At 33.4% G+C, this 5,669-nt stretch overlaps 1 protein-coding gene across 1 annotated transcript in view; it reads right to left on the reverse strand.

Moving 5' to 3' along the window:
• LOC119574446 (TBC1 domain family member 1-like) overlaps window positions 1-5,669 on the reverse strand; it is a 77,230-nt gene that overhangs the window by 70,641 nt on the left and 920 nt on the right.

Consider the following 5,669-nt stretch of genomic DNA (forward strand, 5'->3'; position numbering starts at 1 on the left):
CACAAAACACACGCATATTCACATTCACACACACAACACAATTAATTAATAATGTTCATATATATATATGATATATATATATATATATATATATTTTATATATATATTTATCCCACAACCATTACACAAAATGCACCACACACACACACACACACACACACACACACACACACACACACACACATATATATATATATAAAATATATATATATATATATATATATTTTATATAAATTAATATATAATATATATATATTATATATAAAATTTTATATGATATTTTATATATATGCGTTTTTATGTATATGGGGGTGTGTGGTGTGTGGTTGTGTTTGTGTGTGTGTGGGGTGTGGTGGGGGTGTGTGTTTGTGTTTGTGTGTGGTTTTGCTTATGTGCTTACACTCACACACACAGAGAGATGTGTGATATACAATATATTTTATATATATATATTATAATATATATATATATATATAATATTATTTTATATATATCAATATTTGTATATATGTATTTAAAATACATATATATAGATATATAATTATATATATATATATATATATCTGTATATATATATTATATATAATATATTTTATATTTTATATATAATATATATATATATATGTGTGTTGTGTGTGTGGGGTGTGTGTGTGTGGTGGGGTTTGGTTGTGGGGTGGTGTGGTGTGGGTGTGTGTGTGTGTGTGTGTGGTGTGGTGTGTGTGTGGTGTGTGTGGTTGGTGTGTGGGGTGTGTGTGTATGTGTGTTGGGTGGTTTTGTGTGTGTGGTGTGTGTGGCATCTGTTTGTTGGTGCTTGCCCCGTGGGTAAGAGAGTATGCGATTGTTTGACTGATTGAGATTAGCGAAGATCTAGCTTCGCCCGGGTTTGTATAGGGGTCTGTCTCTATATATATCCGGTGCCGTTTTAGGCGGCCACCCGCTGACAGTCATTTGTTGATAAATCTGACAGTTCTTTTTATTTTAGCCGTCCGTGATTGGGGACCTATCAAGCATTCGTCTATTTTTATTTTGCACACTTTAAGAAATTTTTTTTCTTTCATTGCTAATACACAGTTTAAAATATTTCGTCCATTTATAAAAAAACCGTAGCCTGTGTTCTCCTTATCATGCCACTATAGCATCCTGTGTCCTCAAGTACGTAACTTTTTTGGTCCTCGTATATGATATGCCTTTCCTTCTGTAAGTAATGCAAGATTTGTGTCTCATCTCTTAACGTATTTTTGACCGTTTTTTATTTTCAAGTTTTCGAATTATATGCTATATACGTCTACATCCTTCTCCGTGAAAATTGCAGTTCCAATTCTTCACTCATGTTTTGACGCTTCATTCAGGGGAAGGCACCTGGATCGCAAACAATGCGCTTGTTGAAAAATTTTCCATGCCTGATCCGTATTTGGGGGAGACCATTTCGTTTTATTCTTTTTTCTCCCTTTCTCTCATTTGGAGTTTTCGACAGACCCGCTCGGCATTTTTTATCTGATTGGCGTGGACTTTGGGTCGCATCTGTGTGTAGAAGGCTTAAAGCCGTAGTGCCCTTGAGTAAGGTAAGTTATATTTACAAGTAAAGTGGAGTATGTGGATTTCTGTAATTCTTTCCAGTGATTTACTTATAACCTACTCTAATTAACATAAAGATATGAACTGAATCTGCACCTCTCACCACTCATTAACAGAAAAAAGAACGTAACAGAACTCCATTCATTTTTTTACGATCAAAGTACATGCAAATTCTTTCTATTTAGCTTTGACAAATTTTCGCAAAATTTCTTGGGAAAATTGATGTATACAGACATCCTTTTCGCTTATAGGCAATATTACCTATTAAAAAAAAATACGATCAATATAGATTACATTGCCTTCAAAATAAACTTCTTCAGGTCTTCTGCAAAAACTGTCTAAAATATTCTTATGTTGCAATTTCCATGATGTAAATTTCTTAATTTTTCCCTTTACCTCACAGAGATCCACCTTACATATATATATATAATAATAATAATATATATATATATAAAAATATATATATATATATATATATATATGTAAGTGTGTGTGTGTGTTTCGCGTGTGTGTGTCTGTGTTTAGGGGTGAGCACGCGTGCGTGCGTGTATGTGGGGCATATATATATTTGTACACCGTCAAAAAACATACTCCTGTATATCGATAAATGAATGTGTGCATGTTGGGATGATTTATGCATACCACACACACACACACACACACACAACAACACACACACACACACACACACATATATATATATATATATAAAAATATAAAATTTTATATATATAATATATATATAATGTGTGTGTGTGTGGGTGTGTGTGTGTGGGGTGTGTGTGTGTGTGTGTGTGTGTGTGTGTGTGTGTGTGTGTGGTGTATGCATAAATACATACATACATGCACACATTCAATTAATCGATATAAAGTGGTATGTTTTTTTGTACGGTGTACAGTGAATATTTAAACACATGTATTCATATTCCCCTGCACTCGTGCTTTTATGACGCGGTTCGTTGTAAAATGAGTCTCTCAAAAATCTTTTGTGTGTTTTTATGTCTGTCTGTATGGACATATGTTCAGGGCGCGTGATGACGGATAGGTGTATGTTTGTATTTGTTGACTAAGCACTATTTATTGCGGATATTTATTAAAATAGGTTTTTAAATTAAAATTATTTTATATAACAATACAATTTCATATCTATCTATCTATCTATCTATCTATCTATCTAAACTACATATCTATATATGTATATATAAACGCGGGTGTCGTTTCGGTGAGGTCATTTGCCGTGACCAAGTACTCGAGCATAACTGCGGTTGATTTGAAGGGGAAACCCAAAAAGGCAAGGTACACTGCCCAAATAGCTCTCAATAATGGGGTTGCGAGAGGGGCTTAATTGGGGGCTTTTGGGGGATTTTTAAAAAATATGGATAACCACACACAACACCGTGTATTGGAAAAAGGGCCCTTTCTATTTCATTGTTTTCTTGTACTTTTCCTTCGTTGTTCTAATTGTACGCGCGCGCGCACCACACACACCACCAAACACACGCACACACACACACCACACACAAACCCCACACACACACACACAAAACTAGTGTGTGTGTGTGTTGTGTTGTGTGTGTGTTGTGTTGTGTGTGTGTTGGTGTGTGTGCGCGCGCGGTACGTGCGTGCGTGGTGCGTTTGGATGTGTGGGGTGGTGGTGTGTGTTTTGTGTGGGTGTGGTGTGTGTGTGTGTTGTTTGTGTGTGTGTTTGTGTATTGTGTATGTGTGTTGTGTGTGTGTGTGTGTGTGTGTTTTGTTTTGTGTGTGTGTGTGTGTGTGTGTGTGTGTGTGTGTGGTGTGTGTGTGTGTGGTGGGGTGTGGGGTGTTTCAGTATATGTATGTGTGGGGTCCCTTTTATGTTAGTGTGCTTTAATCCGTTTGTATACATATGTAGTATAGCTTTGTATTTTTTATTGTTTATACTGACAGAATATGAATCAACTTACAAAAATAAAAAGGGATAAAAAGCTTTAGAAAAGACTAATAGTTTAACAAGATTTGGCCGAGCAAAATTTTGCGGGTTTCTACTGTTATTGTTAAAGTAAAATTTATTTTTCACATATCTTCGATTTTCTAATTCATTGTGAGTGCTGCTTTGGATTTAGGTGATTATATTTTCGTACGATATTAGCCTGTGGTTTTCATAACATCATATAAATCCACGGGCTCATATCAATTAATGAAACCGTGTCCTGGGAATTTTCGTCTGATAAATGTTTTTTTTATCAATATGCTATCTAGCAATTTCAACTTTTATTAGTATTCGCTGGCGGCAGACGACACTACCCTTTGTTCCATATGGGTTACAAAATTCTTCATTTTATTTAGATTTGATAAATTAACCGCATTCCAGCTACAAAGTAAATAAAAATATTTTTATATATTATTTTGAAAAATTGAATAACTTGATTGTGAGAAATGTAAAGAGTAGAGAAAACCTAGTGATCTTGTTTTGCATTGGTCGTCAAGGCTGAGACGAGCTAACAAAAATAAGAGTTTTATGTGAAAAAAGACATCCAACAGGGCTCTTGGTTCATGAAGGAGGATTGATTTGCCGTGTCAATGAACGGGAAAAGGAGGTTGGTGACGAGGTGTTAATTATGCACAGATGCTAAGGTCAATAAACTAAAAATAAAAGGAGGTTTCAGGGCGAGCACAAGTGACCAACCTGCATGTTCCTAACGCGCAATTTTCTTCTTATCTTTCTTATATCTTACTTATTACCCGTTGATTTATTGTTGTGGACTATGGTAGAACACCTATCCATAACATGTGATTAGAGACGTTGTTATAATCACCTTGTCCTCGTTGCAAGAGGAGTATGATAATTAACAGTAATTATAATATTCCGTTGGTACCTTGAACCTCCTTAGTAACAGGTGAAGGAGAGGAAATGCTTTCTGTTGTTTAAAAAGGTTGGCTTTTTAATCTGATAATAACAGTTATGATGATTCATGGTCATTTGATGAACGGGTGATACTGGTATCAAAATTACATTTTATTTACAACAGGAGATGATTGTTGGAACATCTTTATTTGGTATTATGTTTGGCCAGATTGTTCTTTATGTTTATTTTTTCTGAATTTTATTAGTAGCTTATGAACCTTGTTTCATATTTTTTATCCTTAAGATATGCTATGGTTTGGTGGTAATTTCAAAATTAATTGAAATTTTACATTTTAGTCAGTACTTCAGTTGATTTTATATCAGGTAATTTTCCATTTCCAAGTGTTATGACTCAAGGTTTATGATAATAGGACTGGCAAAAGCAAGGACCAGGCTAGGGGAAGGAAAGAAAGCAGAGTTAAGTCTTTTTGGTAAAGTTTGTGGATTAGATTCATAATTTCATGTCTTAAATTTTGTAATCTTAATGATATTTCTTCTTTTATTTTGCAATTCTGAATATTGTCTAATGCCTTTTTATGACTGTTTATGTTGTTGATTATAAGTCTTTCTATGCTTGAACTTATTTCTGCATAGCAAATGCAGTAGAGGTTACAAATGCATTTATCTAGGAAATATTTTGATTTAGATTTCTATACAGTTAAATTTTCTTGTCAGTAAAAAGTTTTGATTTCATTAATATGTTGTTTTCTACTGGGAATGTTCTACTATATTAATTATTAATGTGCAGGCCTTTTTATGCTTGTTGTCTGAGTAAGAGTCATGGTAAGGTAATATATGAAGTAACAGAAGTGATTATTGATTTATTTAAACAAAAACTGTTATTTTAAATATTAGTGACTGAGTAAATGAAATCCATGAAATATGAAAATTTTCTTTCAAGAACATTTTTCTAAAGCTAATTAGAAAAGTAAAGTTCAGCATATTTTTGTGCCCTAATGTTTCACTTTTTTGCTTTACTTGATATACAGATTTTTCCAACAGTTATAGATTGAGGTCTTGATATGAATATGGAAACAGGATAAAATGCACTGACACTAAAGTAAAGTAAAGACTGAAAATACTGTGAAAATTTGTGTACATTAATTTCCACTTTAGATGTTTATGGAAAATTGATTTTTAAAAATGTTGAAATATGTTTTATTGATTTCAGATGTAGCATTTTATTTTATTGATGTTTTTTTCTTTAATT

The sequence above is a fragment of the Penaeus monodon genome, chromosome 6, assembly GCF_015228065.2.
Source record: "Penaeus monodon isolate SGIC_2016 chromosome 6, NSTDA_Pmon_1, whole genome shotgun sequence".
Classification (NCBI taxonomy): domain Eukaryota; kingdom Metazoa; phylum Arthropoda; class Malacostraca; order Decapoda; family Penaeidae; genus Penaeus; species Penaeus monodon.